The following is a 25,905-nucleotide window of genomic DNA, read 5'->3' as shown; positions in this document are numbered from 1 at the left end:
TGAAATGCAAGATGCCAGGGACCAGCCAGCACAGCCTCAGGCCCTTTCAGTTCTCCAACACTTCAGCACAAACTGTGAGCATTCAGCCCGGGTGGCCTGGAGCCAGCAGGCAGGGAGAGACATTAAATGCAGAAATATCCCTTCCTCCACACCACCCCAGCTTTCCATCCCCAACCCCATCCTGAGGCAGGCAGAAAACCATTCACACCTGCTTCTCACTGCTTTCACAGCCTGATTTCTCAGATGGAGAGGCTGGCTGAGTCTCCTGGCAAAGACCTCTCTCTTTGCCTCACCTTCCCCTCATCCATTTTGCATAACTCCTCTTGTCTACCCAGGCCCCTCTCTGGGCCTCTGCTGCATGCTCAGCCCCCTCCTGCCCCATACAGGGTGGGCCTGGCCCTGCCTCATTAATCAATACCCCTCATTAGCCATGGGATTACAGATGACTGCTTATTTCCTCCAGGTGTATCTTCAGGGCTGCACTAGCAAAAAGGTGTGGAAAGCCTTTCTGGGCCTAAATACAGATTTTTCCATTAAGAGATTAAACCAATTTCCCCATGCATTGAAATGAATAGTTGCATCTGTGTGTGCATGTGTATGTGCTTGCATGTCTGCCAGACTTTGTGTGTTCAGAGCGTATCACCCTTTATTTCCTGAAACATTTTAGTTGGTAGATTTACTACACAGACAAAAGGGTGTGAAGAAAGCTGTATCCCTACTGTAACCCTTTCTTGGGTACCTGAAGAAAAAAAGTAAAATTAAATAACCCAAAGCAGGGTTTTTCTTCATCACTAGCTCTCACAGTGCCCAAATGCCTCCAAATGGTTATTTTTCATGGGCACCCCTACGGAGCAGGAAAATGCATTGCTCCTAATAATATTAAGATGTTCAGGTCTAACAGAAACTAAAACGGGGTTGTTCACCGGGGTGTGTGAAAGGGAGGAGAGCTGGACCTGGCCTCCTCCGCGGCCAGGGGACAGTGGGCACCACGCACCCAGGATCCCCATGCTCCCCACGGGTTTATGCTGCTCTTTTCTCTCCTGGTGCAAAACTCTGCCCTGCTCAAACCCCATGGTGGGGCATGCTGGCCTGCTCTTCCTCCCCTTCCTCCTCTTCCTGCTCCTCCTGGGAAGCTGCCAGTTGCCATGGCAATGCTGCCAGCCAACCTCACACCCAGCAGGAGCAGGTCCAGTTGCCCACCCTCACCACAGCCTCCTACGGCCACCCAGGAGCGTTTCTGGGGGACTGTGGAGGCAACAGTCACCCCCTCGGCACAGACTATCAAGCACCTGCCCCACTGCACCCCTTCCACCTCTCCCCAAAAGCCAGCTTGCTCCCCTCTGCCCCTTCTCCTGGCTGGCCCTGTCTTCTCCCCTTTCCTGCAGACCCCAATTAATCCTGGGTCAGTTCCCTGGACCTGCATCAGGAACGCGCTGTGCCCTCCTGCACTCAGCAGGTGGGGCTGGCTGCAGCGTCTCTCCCCCGTTTTGGCAGGTCTCTCTCCCATCTCCAACCTCCCCTCGCTCCCTGCAAGGTCTTTCCCACAACCAGCAGCTCTTTCTCTCCTGGTATTTTTGCTCCCTGCCCTCTTTGCACTCTGTCTCCTCTAGCACAGACCTCTATGCCAAGCTACCAGTCTCAGGCACAAAGCAGTAGGTATTGCTTCTCACCTCCCAGGGTCGATGCTCGCTGCAGCAATATCATCAGTGTTCAGGGCCACGGGAGTGGGACACGCACATCCTGATGCAATAGGAATGCAGGGACCAAAAGAAAAGCCCATTAAAATCCAGAGCTCAAACCTCCTTCTTGCCTGCACAGCACATGCAGCAAAGTTGTTCAGTGTTTCCCCTTGTGCTGCTTATTTTGGGTAGAGTGCAGATCCTAATAGATGGCGATAGCTCCGATGGGGCTCTTCTGCTCTATTGCGTGTGTAATCCCCTCTCTAAAAAACAGTCCTGCCTGATTATATGCTTAGGCAAGAGACTAGAAAAACTTCAGGGACACTGAGATTCTCTGCAGAAGAATCTGGGAAGAGCTGGGTTTTGGGAACTGGAAAGAAAGTGACGAAGTGCCAATGGCTCACTTCTTCCCCACTTTGCAAAAATCTTCACATCAATAATGACGTGTGGGGGGGGGCTGGGGCCACTGCAGACGTGTCTGGGAGACATCCTGTCTGGTGGAGCAAGGGGAACAGGAGGGGTGAGAAGGAGAGGAGCTTGTACAGCACATCTCCAGGGGAGCACTTTCCTGGTGGAGGCTCTTTCAGGGCTGCAAAACGCAGCTGGCAGCACCCCAGCACCAAGTCTGCACGAGCGAGTTCAGGCCAGATGTGACTGCCTCGCCAGTTGTTTCGAGGTCCTGGCCATTCACTCCTTTCCAGTCCTTTCCAATTTCGTGTTAACTGGGCTAGTGCACAGCAATTTAGCATGATCCCACTGGGCCGTGGGAGGTCCATATAGGTCCTGACCAGCCTCATTTCATGTTCCAGGCACAGGGCTAATCCACAGGGATACGATGAACTGCCTTCACCTCCTTTCTCTCAGGCCCAACCTTTCTGATGCTTTTGGGGTCCGTAGGACCAGGACATGAGGGAGGGGAAAAAACCCATCCGTGAATCAAGATCAGCCCCTGCCCAGGTGCTTCCCTGTACCAGAGCCTTTGAGCCCCTTTTCTGGGGCTTGGGAGGTGTTTTTAGGCAGAGCATAAGGGGTGAGGATGGCACGAGAGCTGGGTACGTGGACTGATGGGCTGGAGGAAACCATGCATTGTGGCACTTAAACATCGCCAGGCCTTCCTCAGCTCCTTCTCCACATTTGGCCCTTTATCTCCTTGGTACATTCACTCTGCAGCCTTGACGAGGAGGGTCCCAATTAGCGGAAACAGCTTTACAGTGGAAACCACTGGGCTGAGACTCCCAGCTCATTTCACATATCTCTGGGCCCTGCAAAGCCATCAGTTGGTAATGGCTTTCTCTCAGCACTCGGACAGGAGCCGGCAGCCCTGAGCGAAAGGCTGTGTGGTCTGTTGTGGTCCCCTGCACCACCCATGCCATCCCAAATGCCACCCCTCTGTGCCATGGGCATCCCTGCTGGGAAGCGGTGACGGTGCACAGTGGTTTCTCCCGGGGCTTTGCAGAGATCCTCCTCGCACAGAGCGCCCAGCGAGGAGTCACTGCACTGATTTTCCAGTGTACTTAGGAATAAAGCCCATCTCTTCACGGCAGTCATTTCGGCTGAGCACTCTTTGGGGTGTATTTGATTTGAGCCGTGATAATCAGGTGTACCCCCGGTCCTTGGCAGGCAGCCGCTCTTAATCAGGATAGTTTCTGCTGCGAATAGTAAAACGCGTGCAGGCATCTCCCCCGAGGGCTGTTCCTCGCTGCCTCCTGCCGCTGCGCGTTGCTTACCGAAGCTGGGGCTGGGAAGGGCAGCGCTGGCAGGGGGATGCTGGCCAGTTTGGGGCAGGAAGCATGGAAAAAGAGAGCGCCAGCAGTCAGAGATCAGGCAGCAGCGTGGAGGTTTTGGGATAGTACCTCAAACATTTGGGCAGTACTTGGCACGATGGGGACCCGACCATCCTCCGGGAGCCTAAGTCCTGTGACAGCAGTGTCCCTGCTGCCATCTCCTGCGCTGGCTGCAGCGAGGAGCCCTGCAAGGACTCCCTGGCTGTCACCTGCCAGGATCGAGCCCACGCCTGGGCTGGGGTTTGGCACGACCTGACTCGCTGGCACCGCTGTGGTCTGCTCCGCCACTGCGCATCCCAGGCTCCCAAACTGAGCTCGGCGCCGCATCCCCTTGCTGCTGCTCTGCCCCCTCCTTCCTGTCATTCGGTGACATAATGGAATCAAATTAAAGCCCCATTTACCAGTTTTATTGCCTATTATTTATAATACTCCAGCTCCAAAGTGCTGTTTTATAGAGTGCTTAAGCTGCCATTGCTGGATAGAGTTTGCCATAAATGTCTCCACATGCACAGAACATAATGTCCTCGCATCGTGCAGGAAAAGGGAAGAGATTATTCTCAATTATTTCATATAGTCTGTTTTATTGTCTTATTGTAATAAACTGTCATACCCTACAACACTTTAAAATCAATAGTTTGCATTAAAAGTAATGAAAAGTAGTTATTAATCCCGCTTAGTGCTTCCGCTCTTCCGCTCACCGCGAGGCCCTGGAACAGGGAGCGGGTGATAATTATTCATTTCCAATCAATAGGAACATTTCCCAGCACTCCTGTGTGTATCGCTGCTCTCGCAGCTGTGCGGGTTAATGATAATGGAGGGCCAGGGTGGAGGCTGGGGCTTGGCTGTGCCTCAGTTTCCCCTATCATCCAGGCCTGTGAGACAGAACTGTTTTGTTTGAGAAGCAAGCCTGGGTTTAAATGCAAACAAAGCAGGGGGGTTATTTAGTTTTGTTTTGTCTCCCTGAGAGCTGCCAGATTTATGGCACACGAGGGATTTTTTCACACACAGAAATCAGATACATGGTATTGGCTCATGGCAGTTTTTTGCTCATCACTGGACTAACTCAGCTAACATCAGGCTCTTCTCCTTGACAAAGCTGTGCGTCCCGGACATTTGCCCAGCAGTGACTGAGTCATTGCCGGGCATTTCTGAAACACCCATCAGTGCCGTCTCACAGGCCCCCCAGTTTGAAGGGACGTGTCTAGTTCTCTGGGGTCCCAAAACGGACTCCAGTGACACTGGATGTGTTGTGGTGTCCACTCATTTACTGCATGTGTTACGAAATCTGGGTGTGTCAGGACATGGAAGGAACCCGTGCTTAGGGCTCTGCACGCGTGCTCGCATGTGATACCAAAGACCTTGTAAATATTTAGGAGGAGCCTGGACCCACTCATCCCTGGAAACATAGGAAGTGCCAGCCTGAAACAGACCCCGCTTCTCTCCAGCATAGAGAAGCATCCGAACAGCCACCACCAGCTGTTTCCAAACCTAGGCTTTAGGTCTCCCCAGCACATCAGCCCTGGTAATCCCTGAAATCTTGGATTTATGCATAGCTCTGAGGCATAGACCTTGTCTTCTGCAGAAACAATCCACGTCCTCAATCCATGGTGCAGGCTGGACCTCACAACACACCTCTTGCATTGCCCTAGGATATGTAGCAGCCAGGGAAGGCAGAGTTGAGCAGAGAGGCGTGATTTTGCTGGTCCTTATGGGCAGAGCATGATGAATGTAGAAAAAAGTTGAGCTGGATTCCAGGTTTCTTTGGGATCCTGCAGTGAGGTATGCAAATCTCACACTAGCTGGGCAAGATGAACCAAATTTGACCTTATTCACATCACTCCTCTTTGCTTCGTGACTCTTCATACTATTCAGGACATTTGAGTTCCTCCCTAGATGTTGTCCAGTGTTGCCACAATGTGACATGGAAGTCATAGCACATGTTGGTACTCTGCTAAAGCAAACTGGCCCTTTCCCAAGGGCATGCTTTTATGTTAACAACTCACTGCAGGCATGGTAAAATGCACCAAAATGCAAATGATTTACGTTTTCCAAAAACTGAATTTTGTTAAACCTAGATGATGGGGTTATGATACGGGCTGAGCTCTCTCCCACTCCACGTCCCCAAGGAGGCGGAACAGTTATCCCTGTACTCCATACTGAAGTGTAGAGTGGAGAACTGACTCATGCAGGAGTCAAAGCCAGGAGCACGACCACCTTCCCCCGAGGCCGTGTCCTGCTCCAGGCTGGAGCCTGTGCTGGTACACACGGCACCGCTGGGAACAGCTGCTAAGCAGAGCTCAATTTCAGCTGGGGAAGGGTGGAGAGAGCAAACAAAGGGATGAAGAGGCATGTTGAGCAGCAGGACCATTCTTTAATTTTTATTATTTTTTAATCATATTTCCAATATTTTTTTTTCCGTGGGAAAACCCAGCTGGTTGCTTGGATTGACTCTGTCTCTGATTCAGTACAGTTGTAATGAAAAGAGTCCGCTAGCACATTAATTGTCATGATAAACATCAAAATCACCCATTCACCTGCATACACGCAGCTCCATGGCAGGCCCATTGTATCAATATCAGAGCAGCATTTCTTCACCGCCGCCGTCTGCAATAACTGAGAAATAGAACAAAATACTAGTAAAACCCAGGAGGAGTTATCAGTGCCTGATCAGATCTCAAGAGATTTTTTTTATTTTTAATAAAGTCCATCTTCCCCCTTGTTTGTCAGAAGCACTTTGCTTTAAATGTTGTATGAGCAGAAGCAGGAATTACCTGTGTCTGCATTCACTCAGGGAAGAAGACATAACCAGGCACTTCCACTCCTTCCATCCAAAGATCTCAAAGCAGTTAAGAGCATCCTTACTCCAGCCAAATGGCTCCATTTTTGTAGGCCCCAAAGCGTCGATCTGCAAACCCAAAGAGCCACAGCTAGCAGAAGCGCAAGTCGGAGCAGGCTCCTGGAGCTCAGCAGAGCTGACTCTGACCCAACTCGGCAAGGGAGAGGCCGAGGGAGGAATAACATTAAAGCACCAAAGCAATGACTTCCAAGAAAGGTAAGACATCCTCCACGCACGCTGCTTCTCATTAGCTGTCAAGTACAGATATAGGTGTCTAATTCAGGGGTCTTTTTCATTTGATGATGCCATTCCAAGTGTTCCTAATTTCTGTATGTCTCTGGCAGAGCCAGGAGTAAACCTCCCAAATCAATAACCCTTTCTTACTCTGCACGCATCCCAGGAAGGGGACTGGGTGACAGCGGGGCACAACAGGGAGCTCTACTAATGCTGTTTCCACCTCGTTCTTTAATGGTTGACCCAGCCATCCCTCACCTCTCCCTGCTTTTCCGCACACTGTCCCGCACTGGAAGCTCATTTCCCAAGTGTCCATGAATGACAGTACATCTGTGCCTCCCAGGTCCCTTTCCTTGTCCCTAGATAAAGCACCCTGGCACCATGCTAGCATCCTGGGTGTCACGCATGGAGGATAGGGGGGCTCTGCTGCCCAGGGACAGGATCCAGGGAGGAGATGGGGAAGGGGGTCCAACGTCCCATGCAGGAGCCTTAGCAGTGTGCCAAGACCAAGTGTGTTTGAAGGGAGAGGAGGGAGGGATGGCAGTCACTGTCGTGGCAGCTCAGCGAGATGGGTGGGAAGGATGGGTCTTTTTTCCTACCTAGATGATAGGGCTTTAATCTGGCTTTGACATTATCTGAAATTAAAATCAAACCTGACACACGGACAGTGGCAGGAATGAATTACACCTCTCCTGCTGGTAGATAATCCCCTTCTAATTCCCCCACTTTATTCAGATGGGAGACGGTTTAAGGAAAGAGGAGGCAAGAAATATTTTCCTTCTCCCCTTTGCAGACGGCAGCTCTTCCAAAGCCTCTGCCTGGCGCAGCCCTCCCAGGGCGCATCTGCTGGCTGCCAGGGCCACACCACGTCAGATCACCCAGCGAACTTCTCCCCCCGATGAGCAGCACCCTCATCACCACCGTGCACTGATACAGCCGATCTCAAGACCAAAGAAGAGGAACTGAGAGTGCGGTACGCAAAGGGGTAATGCCTCGGTGCAAAAGGGAACAAAGAAACAAAAACCTGAATACTAGAACAAAGAATCGCAGAATGAGGACACAAATGTTAACGCACAACAGCTTTATGTCTTCTTACCTTTCCCCACCTCTCAGCTGTGGATCTCTCTTGCACAGCAGCACCTCATAATTTTTTCATTTTCTGAATTACTGTGGCTGTGCTGCGGGCGGGGCGTGTTTCTCTCTCTCATCCCTCCCTTCCCCATGACTTCTGAACCTGCACGCCAGTTTCAACCAATTTAACAGAGTAGCTAATGCAAAGCTATCATGTTCCTACAGGTTGCATAAGAAATAGGTGGCCAAGTAGAGGAAAGAGACAGGAGCATTGTTAGACAGCAGAGAGGCCACAAACAACGCCAGCACCACAGGGAACCCGGCTGCTTCTGTCCTGCTGCCCGTGCGGGGAATCGCTCGCTACACCCCTGTGCCGTCCAGCAGAGTGTTTTTACCTCCATCGAACAGCTGTGAACTCAAGACACCAAAAGACTCAAGGGTCTGCAAGGACAGACTGAAGCACTGACCTTTGCAAGCCGAAGTTCCCAAGGACAGGGATGCCAGCCATCTCTCCACCCTGTGCTCTGCCGGTGATTGCCACCTTGTGTAGGCGACACCGCCATGGTGAGGTGGCCCCTGCGCTCTTCATGCCATCCCCGATAAGCACACATGAACCTTCGCTGCCCGCAGGCAGCTGTGTGTCCTCACAGGAGCTATAGCAAAACGTCTTGGCCTTTGAGCCCCTTCACGCTCCTGCTCATGAGAAACTGTTCCTATCATCCTTTCTTTTCCCTGTCTCTGTGAAGCTGTTGCCTTGGAGAGAGGACATAGAGGTTGATGTTAGCCCTTATTCTCATCTCCTCCATGCCCTTGTTCTCCCTTGTCAGACTCCCCTGAGTCGCTCATGCCTCAGTGTCCCCACGCCTTGCAGCGACCCTGTCAGATGCTCTCTCCTTCCCACCACCGCGCATCTTCCAAGCAGCTGCAGGCGGAGGGCATGAAAGCCTCTGTCGTGCTTTAACCCCAGCCGGCAACTAAGCACCACGCAGCCGCTCGCTCAGTCCCCCCACCCAGTGGGATGGGGGAGAGAATTGAAAAAAAGTAAAACTCGTGGGTTGAGATAAAGACAGTTTAATAGGACAGGAAGGAAGAAAATAATAATAATGATAATAATAATAAAATGACAATAATACTACTGAAAGAATTAGAATATACAAAACAAGTGATGCACGATGCAATTGCTCACCACTCGCTGACCGATGCCCAGTCAGTTCCTGAGCAGCGATCCGCCCCTCCTGGGCAACTCCCCCAGTTCATATACTGGGCATGACATCATATGGTGTGGAATATCCCTTTGGCCAGTTTGGATCAGCTGTCCTGGCCATGCTCCCTCCCAGCTTCTTGTGCCCCTCCAGCCTTCTTGCTGGCTGGGCATGAGAAGCTGAAAAATCCTTGACTTAGTATAAACACTACTTAGCAACAACTAAAAACATCAGTGTGTTACCAACCTTGTTGTCATACTAAATCCAAAACAGTGCACTATACCAGCTACTAGGAAGAAAATTAACTCTATCCATCCCAGCTGAAACCAGGACAGCCTCATATCCCAAAAGAGCAAAGCTGAGAGAGCTGGGAGCACACTCAGAGGAAAGCGCGATGTCAGTGGGGATGCTGTTACCCTTTGGCCCATCACTGCAGCTCCAGAAGGGCATCGGGACATGGAAGTGAGGAGAGACGAGATTGATGAGCTGTTTGCTCCTCGGTCACAGGTTCAAACCCATCTCAGAGCAGTATTGACTGAAAGCAGGGGAAAGTCAGTGCTTTTAATGGCTGTACAGCATCTCTCCCTTCCTCAGCCAGTCTGTGGCAAGCAAATACACATTGAACTCCTCCACCACAAATGACCATTTCAGCGGAGGAGATATGATTAAGGGCAGCAAGACGTCCTCACTGTCCCCACAGCTGAATACCAGCTAGTGGTGCATGCATCAAGTCAGTTTGGCTCAATGGGGTGAAGAGTAATCTTTAATATGGGTTCTTTGTCTGTCTGATGAAAGCTTCTGCATGGGAAGAAATTATTTACGGAGGCCCTCCTCCCCAGCTGGATCCCCTCCTCCATCCACACTTTCCTCTTCCCCAGGTCTAATGCAATCCCTGACCGTGAGTGAGTGGGGATAAAATCAGCCAGGAATCTGCAGCACAATTCAATTTCAGAGCCATTCCAGCCAATAATGGCTCTAAACAAAATATAATATGTAATTCACATAGTAATATCACCTTAATTACATTTTTTGGAACAGTCTTTTCTCTCTTGTTCTCTCCACCCTCCAGCCCCAATAAGCATATCTAAAACTAGAGAAAGTAAGTCATCCATCTCTTAAAACATCACAAGGGATGGGAGGGAAATTGCAGGAAGACTAGATTAAAATTGCAGGGAATTTTGCTCTTTTTGTGGAGCGGTGTTCTCGGCATCACCTTCGCATGCTGGGTAATTGATTTTCCATGGAAGTCTTAGAGGCTTTTTTTTTTTCCAATTTAGTTTTTGAATTTTAAATTAATTTCACACCAGTCAGCTGGACCTGCACATTGAAATGTCCTGTGTTATCCTCAGAATAAGTATAGAAAAGAGACAGCAGGGCTGAGTCCTAATCCACCTGTCGTACAGCTATGCCTGAATCCCACTGTATGCTGTGCAAACATTGATGCTTATCCATTCTCAGGTATCTGGTCCTAGAAACGGTTAGGTCATACTGCTCTACAAAGCTTTTTGATGTGATCTTCTCATGGAAACATAGATCCTAAGGCCAAAGGGACGACCTAGTTTGACCTCTGGTATAAGAGGCCATGGGATTTTCCTGCATCCATACCTGTTTGGAGTATAAACTTTGGAAAAAAAACAATCCAGTCTTGATGGACGGGGTGGAAAAATCAAGGACTAGAGAGCATTAAGTCTACTCTTGCACCATGGAAAGGAGTCAAACTTTGCAACAGGTATCTAATGTAGCTTTGTCATCTCTCTCAGCAACACTCCTGTATCTGACCAGAGAGCATGGGCATAATCACATTCAACCCTTCACAGCAGAGCCTGCTAGGTACTTCATCCCCTCTAGCAGGGTCTGAAATCCAGAGGCACAACTGCAGCTCTGAGTGGAACGCCAATATATTGCAGACCTCTGCGTTGCAAGTCTCCAGCATCTGAGCTAAAAGATGCAGCTCCCTTAGCAAAAGCTGTCACGGGTTCAGCAGCAGCTCTGTGGTACCCAGCCGGCACAGCGAGAGGGTATGGATTACAAGTGCACCTTCTGTTGGAACAGCTGATCCCATCCATGGCGGTAGGAAAACAGCTCATTACACCTGTTGAGCGAGTGCTGGAAGGAGCAGTATTTGACAGCAGCTGCTACACACCGGCTATTTTCATAACACGGACACAAGTCATAATCTTGACTGAGATTCCCAGCAAGACGCTAACTGGGAGGCTACAGCTAACAATGCACACAGCTGTGACTTACCAAGTAAGAGCTGAGCCAAGAGCAAGAAGCCATTAGAAGGTAATAGTGTGAAAACACTAATGGCCTAGAGCCAGATTTGAATTAACAGCCCAGGAGAAAAGAAGCCTATCAACACCTCTTAGTTTCCCCTTTGGTTGGTTATAGGACTGCAGTGCTGTCAGAAAGCTGGGAGAAAAAGGTGGCTTATCCTGTCAAGGATTCTGCCCCCAACACTGCAGTGCATTAACCTCTGCTCGAAAGATCCTCTGCTCACTGGTCTTCCAGGCTGGGAGACTAATGAAGAGAGGCACTGAACGATGGACCTAAAAATTAAAGACCATTAGGGCTTCCCATATGAATTTACAGGCAACTTTAAAGCGTATTGCATCACAAAGACATATGAGTGACTCAGACTGAAAGCAGGTTCTACTTTATTCTCCCTGTTTGAATTACTCAAACTGAAGGCAATTACCCACCGAGTATGCAAGAGAGCCTGTGCAAACGTCAGTGACAGATGAACATGCAATGGAGTCCGTTCCCTGAGACCTCCTCCGGCATGCACCTGAGCCAGCATCTACCACAACTGGAATCTGACCTACTTTGTGATGGGACACAGGAGCTGTTTTTATACAGCCTTTTCCTTTCCAGCTCCTACACACCTTTCAGCAAACTTTTTACCCTCCTCTCCTAGCCCCCGAAGCCTTCTCCTCCTGCTTTCCACAGTGGTAGCCTATTCCACATAGCAGCAGGGAAGGCAGGGTGTTGGAGAGCCCTACACTGAGAAACCCGATGGTCTAGCTATAGAAGCAAAGCACAGTCAGCACGCCTCCTCCTTTCCAAATCCCTGACACCATCAGCCTGTACCTGCTGTCCCTTCACAGCCTGAGCCATGTGTTTCCCACAGCTGCTCTCAGCATCTCTGTTGCACCGTCTCACAGGTGCCAGATATATGCCAGGTGCTTTCTAGCTCAGCCCCCTCTGGATGTGACTCTCCCAGGCCACATACTGGCCTGATTCCCTTCCACACATGGTTTCTCCCCCGTCCTTTCCCTCCCCTCCCCACAATAAATATGAGGTCTCTCTGCGATTCTGCATTCTGGTGTGACCGACAGCACTGGGGTGAAACCACTTTGCACAGATGGCAAATTATCCTTCCCAGCTGCTCCTATGTGACGTAGACCTTTTCTAGCTTCATCGCTCTTCAGTCCTGGGCTCCTCTTCCTCCATGCTGCCAGTGGACCTCAGTGTCTGGATGAAACTGGGTTCCAGTCCTACTGGGTCCCAGTAACACCCAGTGATGTCAGTAGGGGCTACATTCAGGCTGAAAGGACAGGTCCCACTGCAAGCTCTCTTCTGGCAGGAGGAAAGGGAGTTTCCATTCTCTAGCCTATGCTTTCATCTTTTAGTTTCTCTCTCTTTTCAGAAGTTCTTCAACTTCTTTCTTCAATGGAGGGAGTTCATAGAGTTTGTCAGGGAGGACTACAATCTTGTAAATACACGTGTGACGCCTTATATCTCGTCTTTGAAAAATCTTTTTTTCCATCAAAACCAGTCAGTAAAACACAGAAAATATCTTCCAGAGATGCCCTTAGGGCCCCCTTATTCTGCCTACTCTGAATGTTTCATCTCTTGCTGATGCTTTGTCTGCCTTTCTCTGTTCTCCACCTACAATCAGTAGTTCCTCAGCTCTGGTCCCAACAGAACAGCATTTTCTGAGAAGATACAAGATGGCCCTAAATGGTTTTACTTACAGTTAAAACAGCCGTTCTCTTTCCACTACAGCAGTGGTCCTCTTGTCATCATTCTACTTGAAGAAGGTGACTAGATCTCAAGCTGGAGAGGACTGATGAGAGGACAGATGCTCTGCTTCATGAAGGGATCCATCTGCTGCCTCTGTTCCAGTTAGGCAAGAAAGCCCAACATTTCAAAGTCCCCCAGGAAGGAAAACTCAGGTAAAGGTGCAGAGGGGTAGCCTCAGGTAGATCAAAAGTGAGGTCTACTCACACCTCCTGGTGTCAGGAGCTGGCCCTGAGAGCCTGCCACAGAGAAGCAACCTGATGACTGGCCTGTCTGTATCCATGAAGTGATGCTCTCAGTCACTGCTTTCTGCTCGCTGGTTCCCGTGGCCCAGGGGCAGGGTGTCAGCACGCCGAAGAATGTGTCGTCCACATTCAGCTTTTATCTGTCTTTCCTTTCCCGGTGCTGGATGCATCCCAGAGCCCAGGTCCGTGCTGGCTATTAGCTCTTCCTCATGAACTTACATCTAACCCTCTGCAGCACACAGTGCTGATGGCTCCCTGGTGTGTGTTTGTGCCAAGCATGAAATAGGCTGCCCTTTGCTCACATTTCCAGCCTCCCAGATGAGGATGATGATGCCCTTGAGAGTCAGCTTCAAATAACCTTGCAAGACGCAAATATGTGCCATTCCTCCAGGGACACTCTACCTCCCATCCCCTATATATTGTGGGTCAAAGCTCCAGTCTACATTTGCTCAGATAAATGCAAACCTTGGGAAAACAATCAAGAAATGCCATTCATTATTGAGGGGGAACTGGGGAATAGGTGGAAATTACTGGCAAAATGACTTGAAAGCCCTCCCGTTTTCTGAACATTTCTCTTGCAGATTTAAAAGGTCGCTAGGAGCTAATGAACCTCAGATAGCAAAGCTGTCTCTTGTTTGTTTGTCATTTTGAGTTTTTCTGGTTGATTAAGATCCATGCTGGCAGTAAGGTATAAAATAGCAAGTTTCTGTGTGTATAGTGAGGTCATGTTTCCTACCCTGAAAAACTGCTGAACTTACCAGGAAAAACTGTTAGTCCCAAGAACTAACAAGTCAGCTCTCAGCAGAGGACGCTTCTGTGTGGTTCTGTTACCCACATTTACTTTTTTTATTCCTGGTTCCATAGGCTTTCAACAGCATCCACCAATACAGTGGTGTGCCAGATAATCTGCACCCCAAGACAGGCCCATTCTAGGGCTACCATATATTTGGGAATGGTAAAGATGTTCTTTCTCCAACCTGAGAACTTGATCTGGGGTGAATTTGGGGACTTTCTTTGTTTTTCTGTCTGGTCACTCACTTGGAGTAGGGACAACAGAAGTCCAAATGCACAGATCACCTCCACCGCACAGGTACAGTGAGTCCTGCACATCTGGACACGTCACCCCTTTCAGATCTGTGCTGTCCAGATGCCTGGTGCAATGCAGTGTGGCCACTGCTTCCACGTATCGACAGCCCGGTTCTAAGCGCCTGTCACACCAAGCTGAAAAATGATGGAACCTGCAAAAATGCCCACTGTTTGTGAAGCAATTAGCTCTGCGAAAAAGTCCTGCCTGGTGAGCCAGATGTGTACGGGACATACTGGTCTGCACATGCTCTGCATAGGAACAAGAAATATGCCACAGCAGAGCTACTGAGTTATGCGTAGTAGTAATGCATTGGAGCACAGGAGGCTTGATGACTCCTGGATTTGTCAGATTCGTTCTAGTTTGCATTCATGCTAGCAAATGCTAGTCAAAAGTATGTTAATATCCCTATTCACCACCATGAATGATGACTCATGTTAGTCCTGTCCCACTGGAGAGTCCTTGAAGGCCGATTCTCTTGCTTTTATCAGTAGAATCATGTCTCTCCTCTTACAGCTCCAGCTCTGGACCCAAGTGACTATGGTAAAAATAAAATAAAATAAAAAATCAAATTCCATTTACCTGCTCCTGGTCCCAACCTGCTCAGAGCTAAAGGACAAACACATCATTGTTCTCCTTTAATCTCCCTGCTTAGGAGGGCTCAGGGTTCGCAGCACAGCGCAGAGCATCACCCATTGTTTCTGCTGAAACCGCTGGAGAAGCTGAAGGTGCCTCAGCATTTGCTGAACATCAGACCCCTCCCAAGAGCTGTTGACTGAAGTGGGAACTTGCTGTTTCCACTCATACCACAAGTGAAATAACCCTGGGGAAAGAAATCTTTTGATGGAAGCTTTTCTGTCTCTTTTTACACCAACTGCACCAGTTTTGCAGGCACTTCAGGGGATCCTTCAGACATATGGGTGGGTGCTCATTGCTTTGTCTCTGTCAGAGACAGTGCCCACTGCAGAGCTAAGAGAAGCCTAAAGCAAGTGAAAAGTGACCTTACAGACCCAGCTCAAAATGTTTTAAGCGTAAAAGGGCCCTGTTTCCACCAAACAACTCAGCCTACTCAGCCTCAGAGCTTGATATGGTCCACACCTACCTCCTCCTTGTTGGGGGGGGGACCATTTCGGACCCCTACCACAGCTGTGAGTGTGCCTACAATGCAGATGTACCCATGAATTGCTATCCACCCACAGTGTTAGAGAGCTCACTGTTGAAACACAGGAAAGGCTTGGACCAGAGCACAGCCAACATCTGGGCTAGCAAACCACGACCAGCTTGGATATATCTACATTATACTGCAAAGTACTGACTTTAATGGGCAGGGATGTGTATCTTGAAGAGAAACACCATGAGGAGTCTGAGTTCCCATGTTAACCTCAGCATCTGTTTATCACATTATGGGAAGCCACCACCGTTGTGCGACTTCACAGCCTGCTCTGCACCCCAGCATGAAGATTCCCCTTATCTTCCCAGAGAGCAATCAACCAACACGAGGGTGTGTTTGCTCTCCAGTCCAGGCATGACAGAGGCTGCTGAGGAGCTAAACATTGGGCACACAAAATTTGGAGCTTCTTTTGAAACTCTTGCCTAGCCCAACACAAAACTGTCTTGAACTTCCAAAGCACTGAGCACCACGGAAAAGCAAATTCTTTTCCACCTACTCCGTCAACTATGGCCTCAACACTCTTGCCTTTCCCTGCTGTGGGTAGACCTCTATCGAGTGGCATTACCTCACCAACTCTGACCCTTCCACTGAAATGCATCCCTGCTCCCGCAGGGAACGGGGAGCAGATGTTTAATCACACATTGCAGCACAACAAAGTGGTGCAGGCCAGGGAGCGAAGGTGGATTCCACACTCCAGTGAAGCTGCAGGATGGATTTTGGTAGACAGAATGCAATTATCAAAATCATAATTTACTCAAGACATAAATCTTTTGAAATAGTAACAGCATTTAGCACATATAACGCATTATACATGTTCAAAGCACAAATGGTAATGTTTATGCCAAAAATGTTTGAACTTCCAATAATTAATAACAAGCAAGGAAATTGCATAGCTTTTTTCCAGCTTTAATTCACAGGAGCAGCATTTTTTTTTCCCCAGGAAAACTTTGCTCAGACTTCTCCCTGTCTTCTGCAGATTCCAGCTTTCCTTCCAAAGCTGTGTCAAGGAATAATTAAAAAAAAAAAAATCCCCATCCCATAAAAAAAGGCTGCTGAATCTTAGAAAAACAAAGAAAATGAAATGAAGATGTGATTCTATAAGTGGACCACTTTTTAAAACTAAGTGGATGTAAATAAATTAGATACATACATAGCCACTTACACCTATATTTTATATATACATATAAATGTATTTATATGTATAAAAACCACAAAAGCTCACACTTTGGATATGAACCTTTGGTCCAGTCCAGCTCCATCCAGCTCAGATAATGGTACCTAGCTCACAATGACATTTCCTGTTTCCCGAGATGTGGGATCCAAAAAGGAACAGGTTATATCAGCCCACAACTTAAAAAACTCATGGAGAGGGCTATAATACATATGGGTTGGTAAGCTTCCCCTTCTGCCTCCTGCTACCACCTCTGCTTTCAGAAAAGCATTGGTGTCATTTGAGAAGCACATACGGGATCAAACCTAATAGTTGTGGGGAGTGGAAGAGCCCCAAACCCCCGTCAGCTGGTCAAAATGGACACACTCCTCAGGATACCATGGGATTTAACCTGCCTACGCACAGCTTGTCTGCAAATCCACACCCTTCATATGCAAAATTTGGTAAAGGGAATTTGCTAGCAAAACAGTCTGCTCCATAGCCAGACGCATGCGATGAGCCTTGGTTTTCTGAGCCTGATCGGGATCGGGCTGAACAGCCAGCTCTCGCTGGAGCAGCTGGGGGAGCCTGGGATGTTTTTTCATGAGAACAGTAGGCATTGTGTTGGAAAAAAAAATGAAGCCATGTCTCTGGACAACTCTTGGAGCCAGAATTAATTTCTCTTACTCTGTTCTCCTAAAGCATCAACAATGGCCAACGTTTTGAGCACTGGTGGCACATTGGCGAACTGAACTCATCTGAGCTCCAGGGCCTGTTTCTCATTTGTATATTCACATAAATTTCCATATGGCATGGAAAAATAATAAATAGAGGTAGGAATGTAGTTTTGTAATTTTCCATGTATTTGAGGTTTTTTTCCTGCAAGTGGCTGAGCACTCACTGCCCAATTCAGCGCAAGGGCCTGAGCCTTAGCTTTAAATTAAGCACGTGCTCAAGTGTCTGGGGCTGGAGTGCTGACCCTTCTGCGCTCTCAGAGAAGCAGCCCAGGATGACGGCAAGAGCACATGCATTTTTTAACAGCTGGATACATCATCTTATAGATGCTACTGGGATAGGAACCTTGGAAACAGGCTGGAATGGAGAGAGAAACTGCTAGAGGAATAGACTGGGCCATGGTGCAGAAGCAGGTAGATGTCTTGTTGAAATGCAGTTTGTGCCTGGGCACTGGATGTGCATAGTAAGAAGGCTGCAGCCTTGCCTCGATCTGGCAGGGAGTACACTCGCGTGCATACACATAGACACCACGTACACATCAGGCTGGTTCCCTGGGTTGTCCTCTTCCCTCACAGCCTGTTTTTATTAACAGGGGAGATTGAAGAACAACCTGCAGTATCCCAAGCCCACCTTCCAGACTGGGAAACAGGTTGGCCCTCAACCTCCCCCAGGCAGGGGTGCAGAAGAAGGAAAGGCAACATGAGGCCTTCTGGATGTGGGGAGGAAAGAAAGATGCAGTAAGTGTCCTGAAATATATATATTTTTTTTTAAATTAAAATCTAGGGAAACAAACAACAATTCTACCCAACCAAGGCACTATCAAAGCAGCAACTTTGGTTTAAATACTTTTTCTAGGCACAATTAAACTGAGCAGGCTGCTTGAACTTTCCCCGCAGCAGGATCCCGGTGGGGTTAAGGCTTTCTGAACACCCTGTGCCCAACTTTCTCCCCCTCTCCTGCTCAGAGCTAGAGGGGAGACTGACTCATTTGGTTAAAAATAAAAACACTGCTATCTAAACTTTAATGGCTTTGTTTCTCATTGCTGCAGGCAGTGGTTCATATGCATTCCAAACAGCACTTTGACTGCAAATGTACCATTTTGGAAGCTATTCCACCTGAAAAACAATATCTTTCATCTCTCTGCCTTGCACTGTTGGGGGCTGGGAGCACACCCATCCTAGCTCCAGCAGACACCCGGGAGTTGGTGGGGTGGAAAAGAGAAAAGCTGGCTCTGCCGCAAGGATGACCCTTGCCGCAGCCTGCCTCTGCGTCGCTGGAGAACCCGAAGGCAGCCTGCAGACAGGCTGGGGATGGAGAGCGGTGTGCTGATGCGCTGGAAGTGCTGATGAGTAGGGCTTCAACCTGTGCTGGAAGAGAAAGCATTTGAAATGTTGGGGCGAGGGGTGATGCCAAACCTTGCTGCACCCAGGACTTACTGAGGGGCCAGACCAGCTGTATCAGAGACACTGTGGTCTCTGCAGACCTCCCACCCACGGGCTTTTGCTGCCCAGAGGCTCCCCTACACACCCAGAGCAAACCTTTGACTGTAGCATGCATGCACCGATGTACCAGTCCAGTTGAATCTTCCTAGCCCAGGGATCAATGGCAAAGAAGAGGGGAAGGCTGGAGCTGGGGGTTGCTCTACTAAACAGCACACACATGCTGCACCAGCCCCAGCTGCACACTTTGGTAGCCCTTGTTGAAGCCTCTTCCATGACATCTTCACCGCTATCGTCACTTTTGTCAGGACAGTTGTGTTAGACCACGTATGCTACCACCTGCCGAAATGCTACAGCTTCATGTTGCTGCAGAGCCATAACCATTGCAAATGTACACCTGGACGCAGCTAAGCCAACCGGCAGGGCTCATGTGCCTGCTCACAAATGCGTATATATTCCCCTTGCCTACACAAATCCCACGTAGACTACGAGTTTTTCTGTGTTTATGCAAGGGAAAGGCCACGGTAAGGTCTGGGATAGGTAGTTCGTGTAATGGTCATCACTCCAGCCCTGTGCTTTAAAAAGCAGCGTGGTTTTGCTGGTGGCCCCACTTCTGATGTTGAGTTGCTCAATTTGTTAGGGTCTTTTTGTCTAACCCTTCAATGACAGCTCCCCGTATCGCTCCCGCTCCCACGGAAATCAGTGATGAGCCTCTCACCAGTTTTTACGTTGTGGGATCTGGTTTAAAAGGGACAGACAAAGGAATCTGAGTTGGGGGTCACAAAGGGATGGTCAAATAACTGGTCCTCCAAGGGGGTTACGTATTCATCTCATGCATATAATGACTTTGTGGTGTTACCCTAGCAACTAAAGCTCGGAGATGATGCAATCAAATTTGGGAACGATGTGATTAGAAATGACAGGCAAGGGGAAACAAAGGGAAGCAAAGTTGCTGTGGCAGCTGGGATGCAGTGCTCAGCGCGTAATACATGTATCGGGGCTGCGAGACATTCTTCCGAGCAATTACACTAAATATCATATTCTATTTGCCAGCTAATTACAGAATATCATTCAGCGCCTGCCGTCCAGCCCGTCCCTGCTCTCCCCACTTTGGTGAGGCCCTGGGGAATGGTACTCTTATTAATCCGGCTCTGTTTGATCTGCTCTTACATTTTCACTTGGCACCTGCCCAGCACAAACTACTATTTGCTTTTTCCCCCTCTTTGCATATTCCCTTCCCCACATCGCGGCCCCCCCCCCTCATCCAGGGACCTGCTGCTCTCCCTTGGCAGTTACACGTCCCTGTCTTTGTAAGGATCCCTCCAAGGGAGAAGTGCTGATGAGCATCATAAAGGGGAGTGCTTTGCTTTGGGCTGCATGCGCATGGCTGCAAGTGTTCAGCCAGCCTTTAACCCCATATCCAACAGCCCCAGTAGGTCTATGCACGACCTGAGGTCTAATAACTCCATAATATAAAGCTTAAATATCATTTAGGCCTGCACGGCTTGAGCACAGCTGCCCAGATGTTCTGCTGGCTTCACACACCCGTATGATTTGACGTAGGATGCTAAGCCATGAGCACGCAGCTTCACTGCACAGCATGGGGGGACCCCCTGCCCACCCCCCAAGAGACACCCTGTTTGCTATCGCCCCCCTTGTTTGGAGGGGTTGGCAGGGCCAGGGGTGCAAGATGTCCGTGAGCTCTGTCAGACCTGCACTTCAGGCTTGGCTTCTTTACCTTCCATGGGGATGCACTTGGGGCTCTGCCCCTCTGCTCCTGGAAATAATTGCCCTGGAAAGGAGAGAGAAACAAGTGGAAATACAGGGAATAGGGACTTGCACTGTAAATATTACTGATGATTCATAATCCCTTTTTCTCAGAATTTCAGGTTTCTTAACTATTATCCCTCTCGCAGGAAGCTCCGGCTGTTCTTTTGACAGGTTTATGTGACCCAGCAGGCACTTTTCATTCATTTTCACTGTAAAAACAACAGGCTCAATTCTCTATTGCTCGGTACCTGGCGGTGTCATTAGCCTAGCGCCGAGGATGAGGAGGGGGAATGGGAAGAAAGAAGAATCACTGCTGCTCTGATGTGACACCTCTTTACAGCCATCCATGCTGTCCTCGGCCATCATACGTATCTGACAGCAGCCGAGAGTCACCTCAAGGGTGCAGAAACCAAATGTTTCCAAAGAAGCACTGAGAAGGACACAAAACCGATGCCATTTCTCTCCCAGACCCTCCGGCCTTGTCTCCACTGCCAGAAAAAGACAGGGTGATTTGAAATACGCATTATCTGACATGTTTTAAGATCCTTGTGGTGACAGAATACCTTGGTGGATAGTCGAGATGAACCCTGATGTTGTCTCTTATTAGCAAATGTGTTCAGAATAGAGCAGGCTGTTCCTAAGTTAGGATTTAACATGTGAGTTAGCCACTTGGTTAATGTGATAAACTGCATTCCCCCCCCCCAATGTAGTCTCTCTGTTTTTGGCATCCCAAAAGGATGCCTCCCCCTCCTCCCCAATAACTTCTCCCCCAGGCAGGAGCTGAGGGCAGAGAGAGGGGTAGGACGTTCTGACTCACCTTATTTCTCATATTTTCAATCTCTCTAGAAAGCTAAGAAAAGGCTCCACCTTCCATCACCCTTTAAGGGCACGGTGACCCTGTGCTGGCCGGGAAAATGGCTAGACCTCACCATAGCCTGCCACGTTCCCAAAAACCTCCAGCTTCCCTTTCCTTCTGTCTTAATCCAGGTGATAACGTCAGTGAGGCGCCCGAGGGGACGGTGAGGGTGGGGGCCAAAGTTTGGGCTTGAGCTCCCATCTCAGGGACACCTCTCCAGTCACACACCTACATCTTCCTCGTTGTCCCCAGGCGGGTGCCCAGCCCGGCTCTCTTGGGCTGATGCCGTGGGTACCACTTCCATGTCACACGTCAGCGGGGAACCGCAGCACCGCTGCTTTCTGCCGCTCCTGCAGAGCAGGACTTGAATACCAATCTCCTTGTCCCCCAGCCCTCTCCCGCTAGTCCCCCCTTGCATCCAAGAGCAAGTTGTTTGAAATGACTGGGGCTGGGATGCAATGAGCCCCGGCAGGTGTCTGCGGAGCATCGTGGGCCTGCAAAATTCAGACAGATCGAACCACCGTAGGATGCAAGAGAGGGAGAACAGCTGAGAAGGCAGCAAACATAAACGGGGGAGCTGCTATTGCCAGATGGGGCACGGGGAGCCAAACTTAATTTGAATTGCTTGCAGGCTTAGCAGCCAGGCAGAAAGAAATCATCGCAAATCCATCTAATGCAAACTAATGCTGGTCATTAGAAAGCAGGCTAGAGGAGCGCTGCCTGCATCGGGGAAAAGACATTAGGAAGAAAGTTTCTGAGCAGGTTTCCGAGCCAAAATAGATCATCTCTGAACAATTTACTCTTCATTTACTGTTGTTCTCCAACCTGGGGAAGGGAGGGATGGTATTTTTTTTTCCACAAAGAAAAAGTACCCCAGGATGATCTCGCTCGTACTGTGGCCAGCTTTTTAGCAATGTTGGGCAGAAGGCAATGCTTGTGGCTGTCAGCAAAAGGCACAGTCACTCAACATCACTTAAAAGCAGAGTAGCCCTTCCCTCCGCACATGCATCAAGGGTAGTATCTGTAATTAGGTTTATGCAATTCTGGAATGGAAAACAGAACAGTCCTGTCCATGACTGGCACTGATCACAGCCCCCCTCCCCACAAACACGGCTGCCACAGCAGTGGTTTAACAAGAAACAAATGCTTTTTGATGACCGTTCGTAAAAAATAAACAAATCAATAATTCCCTCTCAGCTGCAGACCTTGGATGAGTTCTCCTAACCCTCCTGGCTGCTAATGGAAGGCAGCAGCACGGCTGAAGGGACACCATGCCATTAAAAAGTTATCTTTCAGAAATAATCTGTCTTTCCCCAAAACAGCCCCTTCGATTATTCAGAATGGCTTCAGCATCAAGGCTGTTTCCAAACATTTTTTCACATTTGCTGTCTTGTACTTCATTTCACTACGTAGGACAATGTCTTAGCACTTAGTATTGGGCATCAGTTGTCATATAACTTGTCTTACCAAAGACTGAGAAGGAAAAGAAACTGAGTCGTAGGAAATGGCCTGCTCCCAGCCTAACCCCTACTGATGGTGGGGTCAGGAATGGCTGGGAAGGCTGGACACCCACCCTGCAGTCTGGTATCACAAGGTGGTTGGGAGCCTTGAGGGGAAAAAAATAAAAATCACTGGAAAATGCTGATGGGATTTTGCAAAACTTTTGCCAAAAGACCGATCATCCTTTGATGGAAACTGCCAGATTCCTTCAGCAGTCACCTTCAGGGCCTCTGGCCTCCAGAGACAACTTCACAGGGTGGGTCATCCACAATTACGATATTTGAAGCCCTCCTCTGGGTCACAGGGGACAGGAGCTCCAGCTCAAGGGCACTCCGGTCAACTCACAGAGTACCTTTTTTTTGAAAAAGAAAAAAAAAAATCTTTTCTGGCTGAAATTACTCATGAATTTTTTGCTTTCCTGCATCAGGATGAAAACTTTCTGTAAGTCTCAAAGTATCAACCCACTGTAGGACCCTGCGAGTGACATGCAAAGAGCATCTCTTCTCTCCTTGTGCTTCAGCTGCACATGTCTAATGAAGCCAGACAATGTCTCATTACTGGAGCTGAGCTGAAATGGCTTTTGGGGAAATGGCCTCTTGTTTTGAGGTCTCTTCAGGGCGAGGAAGGCTCAAGGGAAAGAGGCTACAAGATGGGAGCAAGAGCCTTCAGGAAGAGTCTGTAATTCTCCTTGGGACTGTTAGAAAATCACCCCCTGCTGTTGCTCTCTATGGGCTTTAGAATGAGATTTCAATAAACTCTGTTAATTTTCTATAAAACCCCATCAACGGCATTCGCATTAAATCCTATAGCACTTTTGCAGACAGCTCCAGGGAATGATAACCTGGACTTTTGCCAAAAAAAGAAACTCAGCAAGTGAGACTTTCCACTAGAGTTGGTTCATAGACCGCCAGGCTGGGCAAGACGGTCTCTTTCCCTGCCCTGCCCCTCCTGTATTCTGAGTCAAAGACATTCATCCTTTTTCTCTGCCAAGGCTCATCTGACGTCCCACCAGCAAGCATGCTTTGCGCAGGTCTATCTGACCACGATAGAGTGGTCTTGCTTTAAACTGGGTGAGCATTTCTTCACTACTGACTCAGCAGACAAGACACTCTTGCCCACCCACCTCCCCGGGAAGGAGGAATCTGTGTGGTGCTCATAGACCTTCCTTTCCTACGTTAAATCCCAACACCTTCATGGAGCAGCAGGCACTCCGTAGTTGTTGCCTGCCTGATATTCAGTCTCCGGAGCCAAGAGCAACCAGCTAACCAGAGGAGAGTGACCATGGAGAAGGCCACTCGGTGCAATCAGTCCAGCATTGGTCTCTTCTGCAGTCCATGGGGAGGACGATAGCTGTTGTAGATCCATCTGAGCTAGTTTTAAACCATCCAGGTTGGGCATCGGTGCAGCTGGAGCAGGAGGAGTTTCAGCAGGGGCTGTGGAAGCCAGCGAGGAAGACTATGAGGAAGGTGACTAACCTTTGCTGAGGACGAAAGTGCCCTAATGCCCTGCTTACACTCCCCGTGTTGACAAATACAAAGTCTTTGTGATGTTGGGGATAGACAGACTGTTTCACTGCCCAGAACGGGTGAGACTCTGAAGCTGTCATTTTGACATGGCTCCAGGATTTTGTGCCCCATGTAGATGTGGCTAATTATTAAGCTGTGTTTTCAGATAATGCCTTTGCTGTATTTTAAAGGCAAACAATTTTCTTTCTAGGTGTTTTGTTTTTTCTTCCTGCATCTGCACTTGTAGTTATTTCTATCCTCTCTCTTACCATCTTTAGCCTGCCTTATAATAATTGGCAAATTACAGGAGTTGGAGGTGGCAGAAGCATCATCTTTTGCTGCTTTTCAGTACGAAGTGTCATGAGTCCACCTAAGCAAATGCAGCACCGACCTCACGCACGTTAGCACACCGTGACCTGCACACCAGGAGACCCTGTCCAGGCTCTCGGTGTGGAAGGAGTTAATATGTTTGTCTTGCACAAGCAAGATTGAAGCCAGACTGAGCTCAGCTGGAGAGAATCACTTTATCAGGAGAGGTTATGAGAAAAAGAAACTCTTAAAAGACTCTCTAGCAGAGTGTAGAGCTGGTGGGGAGTTGTGTTGTTTGGACCTGGAGCAGGCGCTTGTTGTGAAAGCCGCCGTTGATCTCTTTTAGGGGCAGATTTCAGTGCTCGGTGTTCACCGTTCAAGCTGGGTTTTTGAAGGCGGAGGCAGGCAGGGGCAGACTGGCACAGAGAACGGACTTCGAAGTCATGCAAAACTTTTGATGTTGTTCTGATTGGGAACAGCTGAAAACCTCCATGTTCTTCACACAACGGTATTCCCTAATCAGAAGTGTTGTTTTTTTTTTTAAAGTATTTGATAAAATGTAAAGATTTTTTCAAAAAGTTAATTAAATGCTTGGGTTTCTGGTCAATCTGCAGGTTTAGTTTCAAATCAACAAAAAAGGGAAACATCTGGGATCACGTAAATACTGTTTGACTTTTCTTTCTTAAACTTTTCCTTTCTTTCGGGTGCAATATGCATGAGCAATAGTTCTGCTAAGCACAAGGTTCTTTTTCTTTTCTGATTTAGAAAAATTAGAAGTTTAAATACAGGTTAAAACCTCACTTCCTGGACTTGAGAAAAAGAATCAGATTGAGTGAGACCAAGGCTGCAGGCAGAGTGCAGTCTGGATTACCAGCCTGTTCAGTACATCCAGATGGAAAACCCAGTCTCTTCATGGAGAACCCCAACACACACAGTCATTTCCCAGGGCGAGCACTGGTCCATGAACTTTCTGCCAGGAAACCCACAATCCTACTTGCAGCCCATGGCCTCTCCTTGCAGCTTCTATTTAGTCACCCCAAAATGATCCTGTCTTATCTCTTTTCACGGAACGTGGCAGTCCCAGCATTTGAAGGCTGTCACCAATCCCCATCTTCAAACCTCACCCTTTATGTGTAGGATCAGGCTCACATGCAGTAGCGTTTTGGCTGGTTTTTGGTTTAACTTCGTGACTGTTATTTCGTGACTGTTTTGCCACTGCTATTCACCTCCCCCTCCTCCTTTTTTCTGACATGCCACAAAAAAAAAAAAAAAAAAGAAAAAAAGAAGAAGAAAGGAGCTTAAACATATTTTG

The 25,905-nt window shown here is 48.6% G+C and overlaps 1 pseudogene; it reads right to left on the bottom strand.

Annotated features, from left to right (window-relative positions):
• Positions 1-20,786, bottom strand: part of LOC127023830 (CMP-N-acetylneuraminate-beta-galactosamide-alpha-2,3-sialyltransferase 4-like) — a 68,295-nt pseudogene extending 47,509 nt beyond the window's left edge.
• Positions 20,787-25,905: the final 5,119 nt, after the last annotated feature.

The sequence above is a fragment of the Gymnogyps californianus genome, chromosome 18 (assembly GCF_018139145.2).
Source record: "Gymnogyps californianus isolate 813 chromosome 18, ASM1813914v2, whole genome shotgun sequence".
Classification (NCBI taxonomy): Eukaryota; Metazoa; Chordata; class Aves; order Accipitriformes; family Cathartidae; genus Gymnogyps; species Gymnogyps californianus.
This window is presented reverse-complemented; position numbering and strand designations above follow the sequence as displayed.